Below are 24,211 nucleotides of genomic sequence, written 5' to 3' on the forward strand. Positions count from 1 at the left end.
CAGAGTCTTTACCTGTTTTTGAGCTCATCACCTCGACGCGCATCTCTCCTGGTTCCAGTGCATCTTCTTCAGCATGCACCTTACCTGCTTCCAGCAACATCACTGCTCGACGCGCAGCTTACCTGGCTCCAACAACATCATCGCTGAATGCGCATCTTACCTGTCTCCTGCAATCCCATCGTCTGCAGCGCCTCGCATCTTACCTGATTCCCATTGTCATCAGAGTCGGAGCGCATCCTCACCTGTTCCGGACATCTAGCTACGCTGAGTTCTTCTTCTCATCCATTATCTTCGCAGAGTCATCCATCCAGTGATCAATGATAGGTCTTCGGATAGCCGCTATCGCCAGGCCATCCCTGCAAGAGAAAAGAACATACAAGGTTAGAAACTGCATAAATAACATACGCTTGGCCGCCCAACACCTGAGCCTTGCGTTCAACCCTGAAAGCCAACTTACCTTCTAAATTGAGAGCTTCGCTATCCCATTTGGCACCATTTGGACTTGCTCTCAACAGTGCGACTCCGCGTGGCCATCTTCACACCTATTGGGGAGAGAAAAGACATTGCAAGATTTACGGATAATAATCACGGTGAAAAGACATTGCACAAGGATACAGACAATAATCATTGTTAAGAACACTTACCTTCAAAGTGGTATGGTCGCAGCCGGCCTGGGCCACCACATCCACGGACCAGTGAAGCAACTAGGTCCACCTCAGGCACCCCTGCTGATGAGAAGGAGGACTGAGAGCTCATCCTCACAAGAAATCAGGTGAGCCTATATGGGTAAATGCTTGCTCATCTCATTCTGGAACAAAGGGTTCTAGGGAAATCACGATCCAACCACACCATTCTCATTGCCTCTCGTATTCTCTCAGGGGCAGTACCAGCAAACAGAGCAGCCCACATTACCGCAGCTGTGGGAGGGAACCAATCCAGGGGAGCTAAGTCCAGGGCTCCAACTGTGCCCCAACGTCCCTGCAGAGACCAGGTGAGCGTAACATGCTGTTCTCTGCCATACCTTTGGTTGTTCTGGTAATAGGCCACTGGTCTAATTTGGCATTGTGTTCCAAAGTGACCCCACCTTCTGCACGACCAGCATGGTCTGGGTCAACCCCCCCTTGGTCCTTGTCCTCCATATCCCCCTCCTCCTCCCTGTGGTCCGTGGTAGCCATTGGGGGTCCCATATAATCTCCACCTCGCAGTTCCTGGCCATTATCTGCCCATGCTGCAGCCATCCTAGCCTGTACCGCCACTGACACCTCCCTTTCTTCCCCCTGCTGCTCTGGGGGCGGCACTTCGGTTACTGCTGCAACCTTCACTAACTTACTCTGTACCAGCTTTGCTTCTTCTGCTAATCTCCTCATCTCCTCTGGGACATTTATTTTTCCCTGTCTTTGATCCTCCTGCAATGGTGTACTATGATGCTTTGTATTTCTGGCCACCCCTTGGCTTCTATCCCAGCTATTTTATCGAGGGCCTTCTGCACCTCCTACGGGAGGCCTCTTTTAATGATAAAGTAAAATAGGGAGGTGGACTCGTCCCAGGCCATGCCAGTCTCTGCCCTCCACATCTCCTGCACCCGAAGAATAAACTGTGCTGCATCTTCCTCATCCTCCATAGTGCATTGCATTATTGAGTGGAGATCGGGGTGTCGGGGAAGGTCCTCCATACTTGTGCATGGACATTATCAAAAGACGCTCCATCATGTGTATAATTCCCTGTGGTGACACCCGGGAACCGTGCTTTTACCCATACCAAGTCTGCTTGATCTCCCACTGCTGATACTAGAAGGCTTTTAATATCCCTTATAGCTAGAGGCACCCCTGCAGTGTTCTTTTCAAATGCATAAATCCATTTCCCCACACCCGCCATGAAAAGGGGGAGCAATTTGAGGTTATTTTTGTCTATCAATGCCCAAGGCACATAATGGGGTCGCCCTGCTCCCTTGTGGATGAGGGGCATTTGTAATTTTGACCTCAACTTCTCCTTATTTCCCTTCACTCATTTCTTTTTTGCTAGGGCTATTCTCCCTATTCTGTTTCGGAGCCTATGTTCCCATCCTTCTTCTTCCTCCGTCACCCGCGGTACGGTTCATTTTACTTGCTGGATTCCTCCCAGTGCCCCCACATCTGATTCCTCAAAATCACTCCAACATTCCTCATCCCTCTCTGAAGCCAGTGTGTCATATCCCACGCTTTCTACTTCTTCCTCTCTCCAATAGAACCGTTCCAATAGGAGCAATATCTATTCTGAAAAGAAAGTCCCCTGATTTCCATTCATCCTCAGGATATGAGAAAGGAGCTCTTTAAGGGTGGTGGAAGCCCCCCCCCCCCGAGGGTTGAGTTGGTTTGAATATTTCTCTCAATCATGCTAATTCTGTTCGAGTTGATGTTAGTGGCACTTCTAGATCTCAAGTGGATGGTCCCTGAGTGGCAGGTGCAATTATCAGAGGCACAAAAGGAGGTGGGGGTGCTCGGCCAGGTGTGGTTGGCGTGCTTCCCCCTGGTACATAGGCCTTATCAAAGTATCCCTCTGCGGGTCTCGTGAGCAATGGATATATTTGCTTGGGCTCTTCTTTTCATTTTTCACCTTCCTTTGTCTTCGCACTCACCCCCCTTCCTTTTCTTTGCTCTGCGTTACAGGTGTTTCCGCAAACATTTTCCATAAATCTAGCACTTCCCTCCTGTTTTGGAGCTGTTTCCCTTTGTACTTCGCCATTAAACAGGTTGCTACGTGATATAATGTCCCCTTCTCAAGACCCTTCTTCTGGCCAGGCATCGGGTGATCCCTCCCCCTTTATTTCTGTCACCCATTGACTATGGTACTTTTTCATCCTGTCTTGGTATAGGGGGGAGGTTTTTACAAATATGGGCTAGTGGGATATCCATCCCCATGCTCTAGTGCTCTAGGGGTCTCTTTCTCTCGCCCCCTTGCCCACTGTCACCTCTAGGTCTTAACCTCTGATATTGCAACTATATATATATATGTATATATATATATATAATATTTTTTCACCACAAAACCTTACTTATACATTTTCAGGACAGACACATAAAACATAAACCATTGAACACTTTGACAGAACACAACCAACAAATGTGTTGACAATGCCGAACAAGAAACATAAACCTTACATTTTTACTTTTACCCCGGACCCCCTCTGTTGAACCATACCCCCCTTTCTCACACATTAAACATTCACATCACCTCTGCCCCCTCCGGGCCTTCCTCCACATATTTTATAAGAAAATTCAAATAAAACTATAAAACAATAACCACTACTTATTCCCAAGCTTACTAATTATAGTCCTACTTTATTCCTCTTTTCCATTTGATGTCCGCACTTGACGGGACAGTGCAATGCGGTACCGTCTTCTACCCCTTTACAGAGCTAGGTTCCTGTTTCTCCTCTATTCTTCAACTTATTCTTCCATATAAACAACAATGGCCATAAAAATATAATTATTTTCATACATTCATTTCACTCATTCATACCCTAACCATGCATGTTCCCTTCCCTTATTAAAAAACCCATAGACAACTTTTCCCACTTTCCCTTATTTGTTTTCCCCTTGCAATTAATACTCACGTACCCGTGTTCTTCCAAGAGCCTCCGTTCGTGGTCTCTCCACAACATATGGGCCTCCCCATCGTGGCCCCACCCGGCAAGCTTTTGGGTATTCGCAAAGCTGTTAACCACAAAACCTTCTCCGCTGCGTATGCGTTTTTTGGGGACTGGTCAGCTGTAGGTGCGGGGGCGGCCCTTCCGGGGGAAGCCCTGGATCTCGCCGCAAGTACGGGGGGGTCTTGAGGGATATCATACAAGAGAGGTCACGAAATGAAGGTTACTGCCCAACATGCACGTAATATCCAACAGACCAAAATAAAGGACACATCCCACTAGGGAATGAGACCAGGAGAGTAATTGCAAGTAAAACAAATGTATATAAGATATGAAATGCAAGCAGAGAACCCTGTTGCCCGAGAGCATTCTGCCAAACAATACACAGGCAGCACATTATAAAGACACACATCGTCAGTCATGATGTTTCAATATGGGGTACAAGCTTGGTGTCATGACCACTGCTTTCAAGGAGTCAGGACCTACCCAACACCCTTGGAAACAGGCTCATAACATGCCTTATCGGCACCAGCAAATCCCAATAGGGACCTTTTGGACCTTGTCCTGGCACCGGTGGTGCCAGGCTCATAGTAAGGACCCGTCCCGGCACAGGAAGCGCCGGGCTCATATCAAGTGTAAAAGTGCTTGGGTGAACCTACCTGAAGCAGACCATGCTGCTTACTTACCAGCCAGATGATGCTTTACTCTCTTCTAACAGGAACTACTTTTCTTTCTGGGTGGGGCAGGCACCACTCCCTGGATCACTGATGCTGGAACTCTTCTGGAAGCAGGAACTCTTTTACCTGGGCGCGGCTGCTGTGGAAGAAGACACCTAAGTACTCCTATGGGCTATTTAAACCACACCCGATTGGTACCACATGCTTCGCGTTATTCTGCATCTGCAGCAGGACGCTCACCGTGTCAGCTCCAGCGAATCTTCAGCTCCGGATCCTGTAGTTACGAAAATTACCTGCTGGGAACCAATCTTCAATCTTCAGCAGCTCCTGCAAAACAAAAGGCACAGGTTAGACAAAGGCAAAGTTAGCGCTTCAACTCACCCGAGCCATCGGCAGCATCCAAGTCGTTTTCTTTTCTGCATTCCGCGTCCGGCATCGGGCCTGCAAAGACAAAGAACATTGGTTAGTAACGTTCAGTTACAATACTGCTTACCTGTGTTGCGATTGCTCCAACTTTGTTCGCGCTGCATTCCGGCACCTGTAAAAACAAAAGGGGACATTAAGGTGCATTCTACGGCCCTAAAGCAGTCTTCCTACTTACGTGCCTTCGAATTCACCATCTTCTTGTTACGCTCTCTGCCACGAATCTGGGAGAGCATCTTCTTTGGCATCGACAGCATCCTAAAAGCAAAAGACATAGACATAAGGAAAAAGACATTTAAAGAGAGCAATCCAAAGAGAACTTTAATACTTACAAGTCACGCTCGTGCAGCAAAACGGCGGCATCGCTCTCACCTACCCTCTGCAATCAAGAGGCGGAACGCACATCCAGTGAAGTAACTGGACCCAGCGCCCCTGCACAAGACGCAGGATGGAGAGCTCAGCATTCACTTACTTAAGGTGAGCACAACAATCATCTGAGTACCACGGGGAGAAAGGGAGAGAGGGGCTAGGAACTTCTCCCATCCTTCCAGCCACTAATACCTTGATTTTCCACTTGCAGACACCTCACTCTGCAGGTCAAGCTTTCGGTGAGTAAGGGGCCAAATCCGGGAGCCAAACGAACCCTACGCCTAACTTTGAAGACGTTTGCAGCGCCCAGCCCAAGACCAGCGCCTCCGAGGGAACCAGGTGAGCGTTACACTTGGCAAGCGATTGGGGGGAGGCTTATGCCATACAGACTAGTATATGGGAGGTCGGATGCTAATTGGACATTGCTCCCCTTCGCTCCCGATACACGTGGGCCTGCTGGGCTCATCTCTGCGGTGTGAAGGCCGAGCAGAGTTCAAGAAGAGTTACATTTCTGACTAATCTAAACTAAACCACAGATATTGGCATACAGAGAATAATGGTGGACATAAACTATTATGGGGATGGGGGTCTTTGTAAAGTACAGACAGATCTATTAGCATTCTGACCCTTTGCATTTATGGGGGTATGGTGGCACTGGGCCCTTCGCCCAGGTGCCTTATCTGTGGGGTTTGATCTGTAATTTATGCTCCCTGGTGCCTCACTATTCAAACAAATATATAGACAGATCTTAGTTTAGGAGAAAATATTAAGTACATGGTGGGTACTCTGCCTGCATGACCCATCCCAACAATCACACCAGTTACCTTCAAAGAGAGTGGAGGGCAGGGGGCCAGTGTACCATGGCCTGGCAGGGAGGGGGTAGAGAGGGCATGAGTAGGTCAGCGGAAATGAATGGGCACAGGGTTTGGAGCTTGCCCCGGTCTCACACTCTGCAGTGAGCACATTCTGTCGGTATTCGATACTAGCTAATTGCAACAATAAATGGCTGGACTTCCGTGAGAACAACGCTGGCAGGGAGCTGGCAGGGGGTGGAGGCATCATGGGCTGTCTGTACGCAGTGCTGGGGAAGGGAGAGCTGACATCTCAGTGGAGTGAATTTGGGCCTAGTAAAAGATGGCGGACGGCAGGACACAAGAAGGAGTTTCTAAACACATGCATACATTAGGGCTTGGGCACCACCCCCGCAATGCAATGCTTCTATGCATGCAGCTACTTGCATATACTTTATTGGCGGGTAGCTGCACAGGCAACTATCATATTTTGGTCAGTGCAGGCAGGCTGCAGTGGGAATGGGGAGTGTATCGGATATACTATGAGGATATTTCCAGTCGGTGTACTATGTTGTGTTGTGCCTGCAAAGTCTCTGCTTGTTTGTGTGCATGGTTAGGGGCCTTGAACCTAATAGTACGGGCAGTGGTTGGAGGTAGGTGTGAGGAAGTTGTCAAGTGTGGGTCCATTAGTGTACTCACTATTGCCTTCTAGTGGATGTGCAAGGACTAGGCTATTGGGTACATCAGTGGAGTACCCAAGAGGCTACGGCTTGCTTACACCCTTGCTTCACGGAAGGCCATTACGACATTGAGACATTGAAAGATTTTTTTACAAGCACACTTTTGCGATATGGACCGTCGATGCAGCTACTGACATATACTGCATTGGTGGTTAGGTGCACAGGGGACTATCATATTTTGGTCAGTGCAGGGAGACTGCATTGGGGATGGGGAGTGCATTGGAGATAATATGAGGATATTTGCCGCCTGTGTACTATGTTGTGTTGTGGCTGCAAAGCCCCTACTGCCTTGTGTGCATGGCTACAGCCCTTGGCCCTAACAGTGTGGGCACTGGTTGGAAGTAGGTGTGAGAATGTTGTCTTGTTTGGGTCCGTTAGTGTACCCATGCGTACCTGTAGTCAGGAAAACTCAGTGGCCACATATTCCCATGCATGCCTCTATTGCCTTGCAGTGGGTGTGTACTAGGACTAGGCTCTTGGGGGCATAGGTGGAGGCCATAGGCCTCTGCATGTACACAAGAGTGTAGGTCTTCAGCACAACATCCGCAACGCCATGTAGGCACGTATGGGACCACTGTGATAATGGTGTGTGAATTGCATACATATGTACAAAGAGTGAATTCCCTTTGCCTTTGCCCATTTGGAGAAGTCATTAAATGCATACCTTATGACATCCCGCTGTTGGCTAGGGGTGCCAGAGGTTATGTTGCCGTTGTGGGTTCCCATTGTGTTGTGGCGTTGGGTATGGTGTCAGAGGCTGTGGTACGTTTGTGAAGTATGGTGTGGGGCGCCATGGTCCCATGCATGCCTCCATTGCCTTGTAGTGGTTGTGGGCAAGGCCTACGCATTTGGGTGCATGGGCAGTGGCCATAGGCCGCCGCATGTACCGAAGAGGCTAGGGCTTGCCACAGCCTTGCTTCAGGGAGGCCAGTAAAACATTGGCAGATGGAAGGATTTTTTACCACCACAGTTTTGCGATATGGACCCTTCACACAGCTACTCACTTATACTTCATTGGGGGTGTAGCTGCACAGGCGGCTATAATTTTTTGGTGTGTGCAGGTAGACTCCTTTGGGGATGGGGAGTGCATTGGAGGCAATATGAGGGTATTTTCAGTCGATGTATTATGCTGTGTTGTGCCTGCAAAGGTGTACTGGCTTGTGTGCATGGGTAGGGCCCTTGCACCTAACAGTCTGGCCACTGTTTGGAAGTAGGTTGGAGATTGTAGCTTTGTTTGAGTCCGTTAGTGTACCCATACGTACCGGTAGTCAGGAAATCTACGTGGCCACATGGTAGCATGCACAACACTATTGCCTTCAAGTTGGTGTGTTGAAGGAGTAGGCTCTTAGGTGCATGGGCGGAGGCCGTAGGCCTTTGCATATACCCAGGAGCCTAGGGCTTGGCCACAGCCTTGGTTCAGAGAGGGCAGGCAGACATTGGCACATGCAAGGAATTTTTTACAATCACAGTTTTGCGATATGGACTTTTTACGCAGGTACTCACATATACTTCATTGGCGGGCAGCTGCAGAGGCGACTATCCTTTTTTGGTGAATGCAGGCAGACTCCATTGGGGATGGGGAGTGCATTGCAGACAATATGAGGATATTAAACCCCTACTGCCTTGTGTGCATGGCTGGGGCCCTTGGACCTAACAGGCTGACAGGCTGGCCAGTGGTTGGAAGTAGGTTTCAGAATGTTGCCTTCTTAGGGTCCGGTCTTATACTGCTATGCAACTTCAGCGTACACTCTTGGAAATATGTATGTCTCCTGTGGGTGCTCACTATTACAGAATATTGTGAAGGACATTTTGCAGTTGATACACCAGTAGAGTTTGCGTGAAGTGCCTACACTTGTATATGGTACGCGTCATTGGCCTTGTTGCCATTCAGGGCCTGAGATGCAACCATTTATGTTCCATATGGTGTGCCTCTCATAATGCTCTGTACTTTTAGAGTGAAGGAAGATATTGCGACACATAAGCGAAGAATAAGCATTACGCATGTAAGGTATGGATAATGTACAGACCAACCCACATACATTTGCAGCCGACAACATTATCAACGCCGTTAAGAGCAGCCAAATACAGGACGGCAGGACATCTCACTGTTAGCTTTGTTTTGCGTACTTGTTGAGATCGCCAACGAATGCAGTTGGCGCTTCTACTGTGTGAAATTGTAATGTGTGCACCGCTTCCATTACCTATACATGTGTGCGGCATACACCATTGCAGCAGTCACTAGTGTCACTGACTTTACTTGTGGACAGCCGTTCCTCACGGCATGCACTCCAGGTATTTTATTTATGTGCGTGCCAAGCGTAGTGCACCCTGTCATGTGAGCACCTAGCTCCCGAAAGGAACAACAAACCAATACAAAAGCAGACATGTGCACACAGAGCATACGGTTCCAGAACATTCCCATAGTTTAGTAACACCACAGTGAATTGTTCGAAGTGCTTTATTTTGCTACAGAATGTTAACGACAATGTGTAAATAGGCTGCATTCACCCCTCTTATTTTGCAAACAAAATTCAGTGACCAATGCTGTCTATGCACTTTTGTACTTCTGTTCTCGTCTAGCAAAGTGGGAAAAGGAGTACTTAGTGGTGATTGGCAGGTCGTGTGGAACAATACATTTTCTTTGAAAAGTAGACAGGGTAGAAGCCGGTGCCTCTGGGATACCTTAAAGCATAAAGGTTTGCAGGTTGGTTCGTATAGCCGTAACCGCAAATGGACATACCGGCCCATATTGGTCGGCCCAGATAGTATCGATGGAAAATAAATCACTTATCGTAATCTTCCAATGCTTGGTCCACCACCCGTTTATTGGAAAGTGGAAGGCGTGGCATGCACAGTAAGGTGCAAGATATCTGAGAAGAAAGAGGAATAAGTAGATTTAAGTAGCTGGTATTAGTGGCAGCGTACAGGATAAGACTTTGCGGGAAGGATGTGTCACAAGATGCCAATGCACATCTTGAAGACCTCAATGGCCACCGGTTGGAATTCTAATGTGCACATTTTGGACCCGCTAGATGAGCAATCCCAGATTACTGAAACACTTACATCAGCCCTCTAGATTGGGGATTTTTAGCACGGTTTTGATGGCAGCTGATGTCTTTGTCTCCTCTGTGTAATTACCTTTGAGGTGGCCACCAAGCAGGTTACAGCTCACAACGAACCCTTAAGCGAGGTTCTCCCTTTGGTGTACCTGTTTGAGCTCAAATTGACGAACATGGCGAGGACCCATGGCTTGACAGGTGATGAGGATGTGGCAAAACTGGTGATGGACCAGCTTTCAGCCTAGTTTGGTAATCCATAAGTAGTAGTTTAGAACGGTAACTTTGAGTAGCTTCTGGCTTCCTTTGTTGACCCACGTTTCAAAGTAAAAACAGCTGACTTTAATCTGCATGCCTCTAAGGAGGAGGACTGGCAGCAAGTGTCACAAAGAGGCTACAATGTGCAAGGATGTTTTGCTGCAGCAATTGCAGTATGAATTGGGAAACGACTGCAGGCAGCAGGAAAATCACCAACAATTCAAATTTTTGCTTACTAGAGTCGGCATGTCAAACTTACCAATGCTGGCAAGATCAACAGGCAGTACATCTCTGACACCTATAATAATATTTGTTTTTTTATATAGCACTTTAATCTAAAGCGCTTTACATAAGACATACACTACTATTATTACCCAATCAAAATTGGTACTCATTTATCGACCTTGTAAGGATGAAAGGCTGAGGTGGCCTTGCCAGGATTCGAACGTGCGACCTGTAGATCAAACAGATCACTGAAACAAGTGTGTAACCATCTAAGCCATTTTACCAGTGATTAAAGATGAAAGATTTGTGAATGTTGTTGTTGCAGACTACATGGAGGATTATCTGTGTGACACCCTCCTCAGTGACTTGGGCACCTTGCATACAGATGGGTTGTCAATAGGAACAGACAGCAGACCATAAGCTTCATAGATGTTTGATGCCTATTTACTGGACATTTCAGCAGTTGGGAGGGCAAATGAGCCACTAGAGCATTGGTTAAGCAAGCAGTCCATCTATCCAGCGACACTTGTGAGAGTTTTTGTAGTATCACTAATCTGACCCTTACCAGTAAGTAGCCCAATGGTGTTTTTTATTGAGCCCAGAATATTGGCTATGCTTTCAGGAGAAGCCTTTGAGTGTTGCATGTTTAACAATTGACATGTACAAAAATGAACATGCACTTAACTGATGAAATCTATGGAAACACATTGACCTACAGCCAACACACTAGCTCGGAGGATGATTTGTTACCCAGTATATGTCATACACTGATAGTCCAGTGGGATTCTTTTGTGTTGTGGGTGATTAGGGAATGGATAGCTGTGGTACTTATGAATGTGACTGACAAGCCCTGACAAGTTGCTGTCTTAACATTTGCCACTGTGTTGACTTCCGTGCAAATAATGTTTTCCAAACCTGATCACACACTTGTCAAAAGTTCTCATGTTTGCACACTTGGAGTAGCCATCTACTGAGGTGCTCAGGCTATTTTCACAGGTTGAAGCCATCAACTACAGTTCTCTACAGCTCCCTCAGAGGCTTTTGTAAAATTATCAAGCTTTCACACAGACTGCAGTCAGTTCCGAGGGTTGGGGAGTTTAAAGGTGAGGCCACTCGCTCCCCTATAACTGCATCATTCACTCTTCCCTGCACAATCCCTCGCAGGCGCTAATGGTGGAGGAGTGCCATATGCCTCCTCAGGACTGCCCACTTGCACAGCTTTTCCATCGCTCCATGGCTAACAGAATCCCATCACTGTCCATGCCTCAGGACGAAGCAGAGTTGCCCAAAGATTGCCGCTGCTCGTAGTGCACCACATCCAACTGCTTGTTCAGGTGTCATGGGCAGTAGGGGACTGCCACTATTCACAGTTTCTGGTACCACTGATTGGGCAAGCTGGATATATGCAGGGGCTTGGACATCACCACTGTGCTGCACCACAGATCATGGACATGCTAGGGCTCCCTCTACTCCTCATCACTACTGGAGAGGGCAGGGGTGGCAACATAGTCACTTGCGGCCTCAGTGGAGGCAAAGGGATCATGTGCCTGGTACTCCTTCCTGTGTCATCAGCACAGGACTTCTCCTGGGACATGGCTCCTTTACATTCCCTTCTGCCCCCTCTTGACCCCCTTTCCACAGCCCTCCACAGTGTACAAGACCTTAGGCTCGACCCTAATAGTCTTCACTGGTGGCAGGGAACAATAATTCCACACCCAGTACCATGTTACCTGTGGATGGTGGCTGGAGGTTGCTGCTGTCTGAGGCTCTTATTTTTCAGGGATTCCGTATGCCATGGCAGAAGCAAGGAATAACTTCACCACCACCTCTTCCTCTACTTGTTCCAATACCTCCCCATCAGGTAGGTTCATCACCCCCTGCGGCACCTCTGCAGGCTGGTCCTCCTTTGTGCTTCTACGTGATTAGCCTCCCCTTGTCTGCATCACCACCAACACCCTGCTGGGTGGAGACCATTGAGGTCTTTACAGTTTTCCTGGTGCAGTAAAAATGGCAGTAAAAGTGCAGGTAAATCCAGTACCGGCACTTTTAACGCACCGGGAACACACAAGTTTGCCGGTGGAGGTCACTAATTTACCTCCAGCCAAGAGCTGGAGGTAAATCAGACCCTCACCGGCAAAGAAATGCCTGAGTTACCGTCATTCTGACAATCCCCTCCATGGACTCCTATGGGACTCCATGGAATGGGGAATGACCACCCTTTCAGCTGCCTGTAATATCCCGGTAATAACAGGATATCAGGCGTCGAAAACGGTACCTCAGTTTCCACATATCCTGCAGGTAACACCAGCGGGATTCTGGGAAACCTATACTGACCCCCCCATGTCCTCCTTTATGCGCCCCACCCAAACTCCTCCTCAAGGATGCTTCCTGCACCCACACTTCTCCCGCATGAGAAATTTGCACTTCTGTTCCTACAGTAGTTTTGTGGGGCCATGAGACTTGACATGAGACCGTGCCTCTGTGTTACTGGTCACCACCAGGGCCTTATCCGATTTCCCTGCCTCCTCACCCTCTCCTTATGCCTCCTCTAGTGCCTCAGCCTCCCCCGGCGACTTGGAGGATTGGCGATGCTGTCTGGCCTGGGCCTGCGAACCAGCATCCAAAAAGAGCACAAGGTTCCTCTCACCCATAATGGGGCAATACTCCTCTGAGGAGATGTGCAGCGTCTCCTTCTCCTCCCAGTCCTTCTTCCATTTCCCATTCCAGCATCAAAGGCACACCAAGACATCTGCCATAATTAGCAAAGCTGAGAACCGTGTTTGTGTGCATAACCTGAGAACCCAAAGACATGTATCCCAGAGAGAACCAGAGAGAAGTTTAGCACATCCCCAAGCGAACCAACAAAAACAAGCAAGTGAACTAACACTACTACTTCTAAAACTAGAACTAAAACGAACACCCTATTCCATCACAATGGTTTTCTAACACAATAGTACTATTGCAAAACACACTACACTACTACGGAGAACAATTTGTGACAGTGTAAACATTTATTTGCATGTGTGTGGATACAAATAGATGTAGGAAATATTTAAATTGTATAGGTGACAAAAGGACAGGCACACGAGGAATAGGCAAATACATGCTTCTTTTTTATATTAGGAAAACTAACACACTACACTCACAGCCTGAACAAACAGTAAAGGAAGGGGTACAAAATTGACATAAAAAATACAGCAAACAGTTAGATAATACACACAAGACTGAAAACTAACATATACAACTCCTGCAAACTGTTCAAAACAAGGCTTCAAATTCTCACCAGAGCCTGCAATGTGTGACTCTGGCCTGTGCTGCACATTACTGTACAACCTAGTAAAACTCACAAAGAAACAGGAAGTGATCTGGACATTAAGGAGAGGGATACACTTCCTTTGGGGCCTGCGTGGGCTCTGATTGTCTTAATGAACTGCAACTAAAACGACAGATCACCCGATAACAGCTTGATTGGTGATGAGTCTAGTAGTCTAGAACCTGTGGCACATGAGATGCTGAGGACTACAACACCAATGACCCCCCTCTCCATTGAATATGCTGGCTTCTGTTGATGGGAGCTGTAGTCCAAATGTTTTGGAGATCGAAAAGCTGCAGTTCCCTAGAGATGAACGCAACAAACCAACCCATTATTTGTCATGAGTTCCGGCACGGCGTGATTTTATCTGGGATTCGCCTGTGAAGACAAGCAGTCCTGTTCTCATGGCATGGATGAATCCTTGCTAAAGGATTAGTGCATTATGACTAGTCCATTCTTGGGGAGCTCGCCCAGGTCTGCTTACCAGGATCAGAACCAAAGACGTAAACGATACACAGACATCTACAAAATCAGAATGTTAAGCCCTTGAGCTTGCTTGAATTGAAACCACTGTCTTTCAGCTTACTCAAGCATCTGTGGAATGGTTGCAGTAATCTACTCTGCTATCATACCCACAAATATACTTGGCCAATGAATGTAGCTCGTAGGATACCTCTTTGGGTTAATGCATGTGATTAAAAAATGTGTGGGAAATCTGTATTCAATAGCTTGGAACCCTGGCATATCAACTCTGCTTTTCATTATTCTGAGGACAATAAAATGTGTACTGCACTGTATACTAAAAGCAACTCCGGTCTTCTATCGTATTAAAAGCGGTTGTAACATTCCAGGCTAATAAAGACGGTTTGAATCTAAGACAAAGAAAAAGGAATGAGAGGAAGATGGCGAGTCAGAGTTTGAGGGCAGTGATGTCCTGTGCCTGCTGGGCCTAGAGACCCAAGCTGCTCCTCACTGATGAGGCCCAACAAGGCTGCAACATATCTGGGGATGCTTGTGGTCTCCTGCAGAAGGGATGTGACTAGCAGTTCGGGCTGGACTGCCCCTTAGGGGGTGGGACGAAGCCTGATTTGCATATGGACTTTCCCCTTTTATAATGGCTTGGCAGGCGAAGAACGTTGGTCTGGAGAGTTGCCCAGAGCAAAGTCAGAAGTTAAGATTTATTCTAAACCTTCCAGCCATCACCTTTTTGTTTTGCTATATTTCACTGTTCATTGACATATTAATTGGCCAGGTCCGATATATGCACTTCTCAGCTTTCCCCACGAACTGCACTGTTTATCTGTTGCAAGAGTCGCATCTCTTCACCCACCTTTCACCCTGACATGCCCATTTAGCATTGTTGGCATGTGCATTGTGCCATAGGTCATTCACTCTGCACACTGTTCACATTTGCACAGTGCCAGGAGCATGGTCTGAAACCATGACCTGGGCGCAGTGAAAATATCAATAGTGCCCCATAGGCCTGGTCATAGGTCATGCACAGTGGGCATTGTTAGTATGTACATGGGGCATTAGGCCCTGTTAGTATTGCACTCTACCAGGGGCATTGCCAAACTCCATGACACAGCACTTGTCACCTAGGCATGCAGATCAGATGATTTTGCATGTCCTCTCTGCCCTGTGCATGGCCAAAGAACATGGAAAAAAAACTGTAGGAGACACGTGTTTCTCGTGACTCTGACCAAACATCTATCATCATCATTCTCGCTCAGTCACACGCCTTTCAAAACATTGGGCCTCATTACGAGTCCGGCGGTAACCAGGTGGTTTTTCCGCCTCGGTTAACGCCAGACTCGTATTACCATTCCGCCTCCTTGATTCCTGGAATTACCGGGGCATTACAACCCCGGTGTCCCGGGAATTCCAGAGGCGGAATGGTGTAAATCCCCATTCCCATTGAGTCCTACAGGACTCAATGGGAATGGGGATCATGGAAACACTGGCACCATCTCGTGATGGTGCCAGTGTTTCCTCGTCTGCCTGCAGGCGGGCGGTGGAAAACCCGGAAGGTCTGACCTGGCGGGAACGCCACCTCCCGCCTGCAGGAATCGGGATCGGGCGGTCCGGAATTAACAGTGGCGGCGTGTTTACCGCCACTGTTATTTCCGGACCGCCCGACCTGTAATGAGGCCCATTGTCTTCCCGCCAGAACATATCTGTGCTCAATGGTTTAATGGACAAATTAGATTATTTTTTTAATTATTGTATAAAAACTTTAAAACTCAATAGCACCAAATATCAGTCTCAAATCCACTCTTGGTGAATTTTTGTTCACAAACAAAAAGTGATGCGGTTAGTAAAAGTGACTCAAAAAAACTCAAAGCAGCAGTTTTACATTTAACAACAAAATCACTTTTCTTAATCCACAGACCCCCGTCTGGACTTCTCGCCTCAATGCTTTTCTTCTGGGCATTTACAGTGCTCACACCCTATTTCAAAGTTTTGTGTGGCCAAATGAAAGTGTCAAAACCATGACAATATAAAATAAATAGTCATGTGTTCCGTCTGAGACTTGCATATATTTTCTTTGATGCACTGTGTATTATACAAACAAAACATTGTCGAAAGATGTGTGTTTCAGCTTCTTATGTGGGAGATTCTATCTTCATCACCCCTCAATTTTGGCTAGGCCTTCATCAGGACAGATAGCAGGTAGCCCCCCCATGATGAAACTGAAATATATATATGGCACAAGTAAACCCTTCTCTTCTCAAAAGGCTACCATTGGGACTCTTAGTAGCTCTCCCTGTTAAATGCAGCAGATGCTGTTCTGTATGTTGTATTCATGGCACACAGATTCCCTTGCAGACTGGAGAATCTTGTCCACAACGCAAAGACGTCCTGCTCACTAAATGATCTGGGGCTTCTTCTTGATGGGGCTGAATTGCATGCAGCTGCTGGTTTGTTTCTGGTTTGCCATCCTCTAGGATTTGTTCTTTCTGTGTTTTGGTCAGAGTCACGAGAAACACTTGGGTCTCCCACAAATGTTCCTTTTCTTCTAGATTTAAATCTCAGTAGGGTGGCCACAGAGCATGACCTGTACACAGTGCTCTCTGGGTATGTTCACCAGGGAATGTTTGTATGTCAACTACCCCAGACACAGTGAATATGCCCACAGTGTCAGGCGGGCAGGACCACAGGTCATTCTCTTTTGGCACATTGTATTTGTTGATTGCACTGGGCCGAGGCCAAAGGCAATGATCAAGGTCTAATGTTCCCTGGAGATAGCCACAAGATAGTTTGTCTTCCTTAAGATTGCCACGTTTCCTGTGAGCATTCTTTGCAATTCAAGTAATTTTCTTTTATTTTATTTTCCAGGAATCTTTCTAGACAGCAGACCTGAAAGTTAGAGAAAAGTTGTTCTATGGTGGAACCATAGTGATCTTGTCATTACAAACACAGGACTAGTGGAAGCTGCATAAGTAGTGCCTCCATCTTTAACTCAAGACTACTGAGAACAAACTGAGAAAAGGCCAACGAGGGTCACCAAGTGCAGAAACGAAGACAAGCCTTCAACAGAGGATCTCACAGCACCACACCACCGATGGAGACAAATAGTGATTCTTGAATGGACAGTCTTACCGCGAGCATTCTGCGCAAGTCTACCACAGTACAGCTCACCCGTCACCTGTGTTCAGCCTTTCTCAGCTGACTTGAACAGAGTCTCACACAAGGAAATTATAATTTTTTCTATCAATATTGACATTTACTCTAAAGCATCTGTAACTCGTTTCTGGATACTTGGCTCTAACTGTCTCTGCACATCCTCACCAGCCTTTCTCAAGTTGTCTCTTCTATTGTTTCGCATGTGTCTATTTTACGACAGTCATTAGTTATTCAGAGCAACACTCCACACCAGGCCTCTGCTACTGCACTGCTGAATACGTTTCTCTGCTACCTTTGTCTATAATTGGGCCCTTTATCAGACCTTTGTACCACTGTGGGAGCCTATTTTATTCCTGTGTCCATACTGTACATGTATGCCTTTCTCACTGCACCTGGTCTAAGCTTAAGAAGCTGTAGAAAAAATTGTCCCTTCTGCCAACAGAAGACCTCTCTGGACTGATACCCTGTATTGTGCTCATCCATTAGGACACTGGAACACTGACTCCCCTTGGTGCTATCTCAGCATCTATGCACCTGTGACATGGCTCTGTTGAGGGGAAGCTCTCGTTTATGGTGTTTAGCTAGATCTTTCAACACTGCATTGGTGATGTCATTGAAGGCATCAAGGTCTTACTGTTCCTCTGTGACCTCTGCCAAAGTTGAAGTAAACGGGGTACTCATGCATTATGAGCTTACAGGGCAGGGGAATCATGCCATTCTGCTTATCCCTGGTGCTATGGGTAGCGCCGCAACAGACTTTGAACTACATCTGAAGACTGTGAATAAAGAGCTCTTCACAGTGGTGGCCTGGGATCCACGTGGCCAAGGCCGCTCCATTCCTCCATGTCGGGATTATCCTCCAGATTTCTTTGAAAGGGATGCAAAGGATGCTGTGGATCTCATGCAGGCCTTGAAGTTCAAGAGGTTCTCTGTGATGGGGTGGAGCGCTGGTGGCACAACAGCCCTCATAGCAGCTGGGAAATACCCTGACCTAATACGCAAGGTTGTTGTTTCAGGGGCGTTTTCCTATGTGATGAATGAAGACATGAAGCTTTTCAATATTTTGCTTGATTTTTCCCAATTGAGTGATCGTCTTAGAAAGATCCGGCTAAAACTGTATGACACTGAGTACTTGTCTAAATGCTTCAATGAGTTTGTAAAACAAATGGCCTGTTTTCCCAAGACTGACAATGGTAATGTTTGTCGCCATATTCTCCCTCTCATTCAGTGCCCAACTTTGATAATTCATGGCCAGGAAGATAATCTGGTGCGGCCCTACCATGCAGAATTTATTCATAAGCAGATTAAGGGATCACAACTGTATATGATGCAAGAGGGAAGCCACAGCCTACATATGCGCTTTGCAGAAGAATTTAACCGAGTAGTCGAGGACTTTTTAAAATAAGCATATTCTAATAATACAAGACAGCCTGCAATATCTGTATAAAAGCCTTGAAATAATGTTCTTCCTACAGGCTAGTTTTACATCAAAACTAATCTGTAATCAGTTATTAGCACCCCGGGCGGGGGAGCCAATCAATCAGGTTGCTCGGATTGTGGGCTGAATCCGACAATCTCAACCTGTGTTCCGAGCAGCCTGATGGCTGCTTCCCCCACCCTGCCATCTTCCCCGCACACTCCCACTCCCTTCCCACCCCCTAGTGCCACTTACATGATAGGTTCAGCATAGCACCCCTGCGCCGCTGCTGCTCTGTGTCCTTGCTGGCCACTATGGAAATGGAAGAAGAGTTCTGCATGGAGCTACACCTTCAAGCTCCAGGGTGGCCATCTTGAGTGAGTATTTTGTTTGAATTAAGGGGAAACTGTGAGGCTTCCCATTCATATAAAATAAAAATAATTTCTATTAGCACCCCAGTTTTCCGGAATTGCAAACATGGGGTGCTAATAGCAATGAGACCCTTGCTGGCCGCGTCAGGTCGGGTGGTAATGGCACTTAGGCCCCCCTTTAAGGCCCTCTATCTATGCTCTGGCATGCAACTTAGCCCTTGGGCCATTACTACACCCATCTCAGTGGCCACATGTTCCCATGCATGCCTCTATTGCCTTGCAGTAGGTGTGTACTAGGACTACGCTCTTGGGGGCATAGGTGGAGGCCGTAGGCCTCTGCATGTACACAAGAGCGTAGGTCTTTGGCACAACATCCGCAGCGCCATGTAGGCATGTATGGGACCACTGTGATAATGGTGTGTGAATTGCACACAGGCGTACAAAGAGTGCATTCCCATTGCCTTTGCTCATTTGCAAAAGTTATTATATACATACCTTCTGACATCCTGCTGTTGGCTAGGGGTTCCCGGTGGCTATATTGCTGTTGTGGGTTACCATTGTGTTGTGGCGTTGGGTACGGTGTCGGAGGTTGTAGTACATTTGTGAAGTATGGGGTGAGGCGCCATGCTCCCATGCATGCCTCCATTGCCTTGGAGTGGTTGTGGGCAAGGCCTAGGCTTTTGGGTGCATGGGCAGTAGCCATAGGCTGCCGCATGTACCCAAGAGACTGGGGCTTTGCCAGAGCATTGCTTCAGGGAGGGCAGTAAGACATTGGCACATGGAAGGAATTTTTTACCATCACAGTTTTGCGATATGGACCCTTTACACAGCTACTCACTTATACTTCATTGGGGTGTAACTGCACAGGCGGCTATCATTTTTTGGTGTGTGCAGGTAGACTCCATTGGGGATGGGGAGTGCATTGGAGGCAATATGAGGGTATTTGCAGTCGATGTATTATGCTGTGTTGTGCCTGCAAAGGTGTATTGGCTTGTGTGCATGGCTAGGGCCCTTGTACCTAACAGTCTGGCCACTGTTTGGAAGTAGCTTGGAGATTGTAGCCTTCTTTGAGTCAGTTAGTGTACCCATATGTACCGGTTGTCAGGAAAGCTACGTGGCCACATGGTAGCATGCACACCACTATTGCCTTCTAGTGGGTGTGTTGAAGGAGTAGCCTCTTGGGTGCATGGGCTGAGGGCGTAGGCCTTTGTATGTACCCAGGAGCCTAGGGCTTGGCCACACCCTTGCTTCAGGGAGGGCAGGCAGACATTTGCACATGGAAGGAATTTTTTTACAATCACAGTTTTGCGATATGGACTATTTACATAGTATATACTTAATTGTCGGCAGCTATAGAGGCGACTATCCTTTTTTGGTGAGTGCAGGCAGACTCCATTGGGGATGGGGAGTGCATTGCAGACAATATGAGGATATTTCCAGTGGTGTGCTATTTTGTATTGTGCCTGCAAAACCCCTACTGCCTTGTGTGCATGGCTGGGGCCCTTGGACCTAACAGGCTGGCCAGTGGTTGGAAGCAGGTTTCAGAATGTTGCATTTTTGGTGTCGGGTCTTATACTGTTATGTAACTCCAGCATACACTCTTGGAAATATGTATGCCTCCTGTGGGTGCTCACTATTATAGAACTGTTGTGGAGGACATTTTGCAGTTAGTACAGCAGTAGAGGTAGCGTGAATTGCCTGCACTTGCATATGGTGTGCGTCATTGACCTTGTTGCCATTCAGGGACTGAGATGCCACCATTTATGTTTCGTATGGTGTGCCTCTCATAATACTCTTTGCTTTGAGAGTGAAGGAAGATATTGCGAAATGACACGAGTTAATAGGCATTACACATGTAAAGTATGGATAATGTGCAGACCAACCCGCATACATTTTCAGCCGACAACATTATCAACGCTGTTAAGTGCAGCCAAATACAGGACGGCAGGCCATCTGACTGTTAGCTTTGTTTTGCATACTTTCTGAGATGGCCAACGAATGCGGTTGGCGCTTCTACTGTGTGAAATTGTAATGTGTGCATCGCTTCCATTACCTATACATGTGTGCAGCATACACCATTGCAGCAGTCACGGGTGTCACTGACTTTACTTGTGGACAGCTGTTCCTCACAGCGTGCACTCCAGGTATTTTCTTTATGTGCGTGCCAAGCGTAGCGCACTCTGTCATGTGAGCACCTACCTACGGAAAGGAACAACATAAACTAAAGCAAAAGCAGACATGCGCACACAGAGCATATGGTTAGAGAACATTCCCATAGTTTAGTAACACCACAGTGAATTGTTGGAAGTTCTTTATTTTGCTACAGAATGTTAACGACAACGTGTAAGTTGGCTGCATTCATCTCTCTTATTTCGCAAACAAAATTCAGTGACAAATGCCGTCTGTGCACTTCTGTACTTCTGTTCTAATCTAGCAAAGTGGGAAAAGGAGTACTTAGTGGTGCTTGGTCGGCTGTGTGGAACAACACATTTTCTTTGAAAGGTACACAAGGCAGCAGCTGGTGCCTCTAGGATGCCTTAAAGCTTAAAGGTTTGCAGGTTGGTTAATATTGGCGTAACCGCAAAAAGGAGATGTCGGCCCAGATAATAACGACGGAAAAGAAATTGCTTATGGTAATCTTCCAATGCTTGGTCCACCACCCGTCTATTGGAAAGTGGAAGGGGTGGCACGCGCAGTAAGGTGCAAGATATCTGACAAGAAAGAGGATTAAGAGTAGATGTAAGTAGCTGGTATTAATGGCAGCGTACAGGACAAGACTTTGCGGGAAGGATCTGTCACAAGATACCAATGCACAACTTGAAGACTTCAATGGCCACCGGTTGGAATTCTAATGTGCACATTTTGGACCCGCTTGATGAACAATCCCAGATTACTGAAACACTTACAGCAGCGCTCTAGATTGGGGATTTTTAGCACTGTTTTGATTGCAGCTGATGTCTTCGTCTCCTCTGTGGAATTACCTTGGAGGTGGCCACCAAGCAGGTTACAGCTCACAACGTACCCTTAAGCGAGGTTCTCCCTTTGGTGTACCTGCTTGAGCTCAACCTGACAAACATGGCGAGGGCCCATGGCTTGACAGGTGATGAGGATGTGGCAAAGCTGGTGATGGACCAGCTTTCAGCCTAGTTTGGTGATCCATAAGTAGTTGCTTAGAACGGTAACTTTGAGTAGCTTCTGGCTTCCTTTGTTGACTCGTGTTTCAAAGTAAAAACAGCTGACTTTAATCTGCATGCCTCTTAGGAGGAGGACTGGCAGAAAGTGTCATAAGGAGGCTCCACTGTGCAAGGATGTTTTGCTGCAGCAATTGCAGTATAAATTGAGAAAAGACTGCAGGCAGCAGGAAAATCACCAACAATTCAAAAATGTGCTTACTAAAGTCGGCATGTCAAACTTACCAATGATGGCAGGATCAACAGGCAGCACATCTCTGACACCTATAATAATATTTGTTTTTTTATATAGAGCTTTAATCTTAAACGCTTTACATAAGACATACACTACTATTATTACCCAATCAAAATTGGTACTCATTTATCGACCTTGCAAGGATGAAAGGCTGAGGTGGCCTTTCCAGGATTCAAACGTGCGACCTGTAGCTCAAACACAGATCACTGAAACAAGTGTATAACCCTCTGAGCCATTTCACCGCTGATTAAAGATGAAAGATTTGTGAATGTTGTTGTTGCAGACTACATGGAGGATTATATGTGTGACACCCTCCTCAGTGACTTGGGCACCTTGCATACAGATGGGTTTCCAATAGGAACAGACAGCAGACCATAAGCTTCACAGATGCTTGATGCCTATCTGCTGGACAATTCAGCAGTGGGAAGGGCAAAAAACCCACTAGAGCATTGGTCAAGCAAGCAGTCCATCTATCCAGCAGCCACTTGTGCGAGTTGCTGTAGTGTCACTAATCTACCCCCTTACCAGTAAGTAGCCCAATGATGTTTTTTATTGGGTAAAGAAAAGTGGCTCTAATTGCAGGAGAAGCCTTTCAGTGTTGCATGTTTAACAATTAACATTTATAAAAATGAACATGCACTTAACTGATGAAATCTATGGAAACACATTGACCTACAGCCAACACACTAGCTCGGAGGATGATTTGTTACCCAGTATATGTCATACACTGATAGTCCAGTGGGATTCTTTTGTGGTGTGGGTGATTAGGGAATGGATAGCTGTGGTACTTATGAATGTGACTAATATGCCCTGACAAGTTGCTGTCTTAACATTTGCCACTGTGTTAACTTCCGTGCAAATAATGTTTTCCAAACCTGAATACACACTTGTCAAAAGTTCTCATGTTTGCACACTTGGAGTAGCCATCTACTGAGGTGCTCAGGCTATTTTCACAGGTTGAAGCCATCAACTACAGTTCTCTACAGCTCCCTCAGAGGCTTTTGTAAAATTATCAAGCTTTCACACAGACTGCAGTCAGTTCGGCGGGTTGGGGAGTTTAACAGTGTCCCCTATAACTGCATCATTCACTCTTCCCTGCACAATCCCTCGCAGGCGCTAATGGTGGAGGAGTGCCATATGCCTCCTCAGGACTGCCCACTTGCACAGCTTTTCCATCGCTCCATGGCTAACAGAATCCCATCACTGTCCATGCCTTAGGACGAAGCAGAGTTGCCCAAAGATTGCCGCTGCTGGTAGTGCACCACATCCAACTGCTTGTTCAGGTGTCATGGGCAGTAGGGGACTGCCACTATTCACAGTTTCTGGTACCACTGATTGGGCAAGCTGGATATATGCAGGGGCTTGGACATCACCACTGTGCTGCACCACAGATCATGGACATGCTAGGGCTCCCTCTACTCCTCATCACTACTGGAGAGGGCAGGGGTGGCAACATAGTCACTTGCGGCCTCAGTGGAGGCAAAGGGATCATGTGCCTGGTACTCCTTCCTGTGTCATCAGCACAGGACATCTCCTGGGACATGTCTCCTTTACATTCCCTTCTGCCCCCTCTTGACCCTCCCTCTTCCCACAGCCCTCCACAGTGTACAAGCCTTAGGCTCCACCCTGACAGTCTTCACTGGTGGCAGGGAACAATAATCCCACACCCAGTACCATGTTACCTGTGGATGGTGGCTGGAGGTTGCTGCTGTCTGAGGCTCTTATTTTTCAGGGATTCCATATGCCATGGCAGAAGCAAGGAATGACTTCACCACCACCTCTTCCTCTACTTGTTCCAATACCTCCCCATCAGGTAGGTTCATCACCCCCTGCGGCACCTCTGCAGGCTGGTCCTCCTTTGTGCTTCTACGTGATTAGCCTCCCCTTGTCTGC

The 24,211-nt window shown here is 47.1% G+C and overlaps 1 pseudogene; it reads left to right on the top strand.

Moving 5' to 3' along the window:
- Positions 1–22,867, top strand: part of LOC138513471 (valacyclovir hydrolase pseudogene) — a 190,677-nt pseudogene extending 167,810 nt beyond the window's left edge.
- The last annotated feature ends 1,344 nt before the right edge of the window (positions 22,868–24,211 follow it).

Source organism: Ambystoma mexicanum, chromosome 12, assembly GCF_040938575.1.
Source record: "Ambystoma mexicanum isolate Mex_15411 chromosome 12, UKY_AmexF1_1, whole genome shotgun sequence".
NCBI lineage: Eukaryota > Metazoa > Chordata > Amphibia > Caudata > Ambystomatidae > Ambystoma > Ambystoma mexicanum.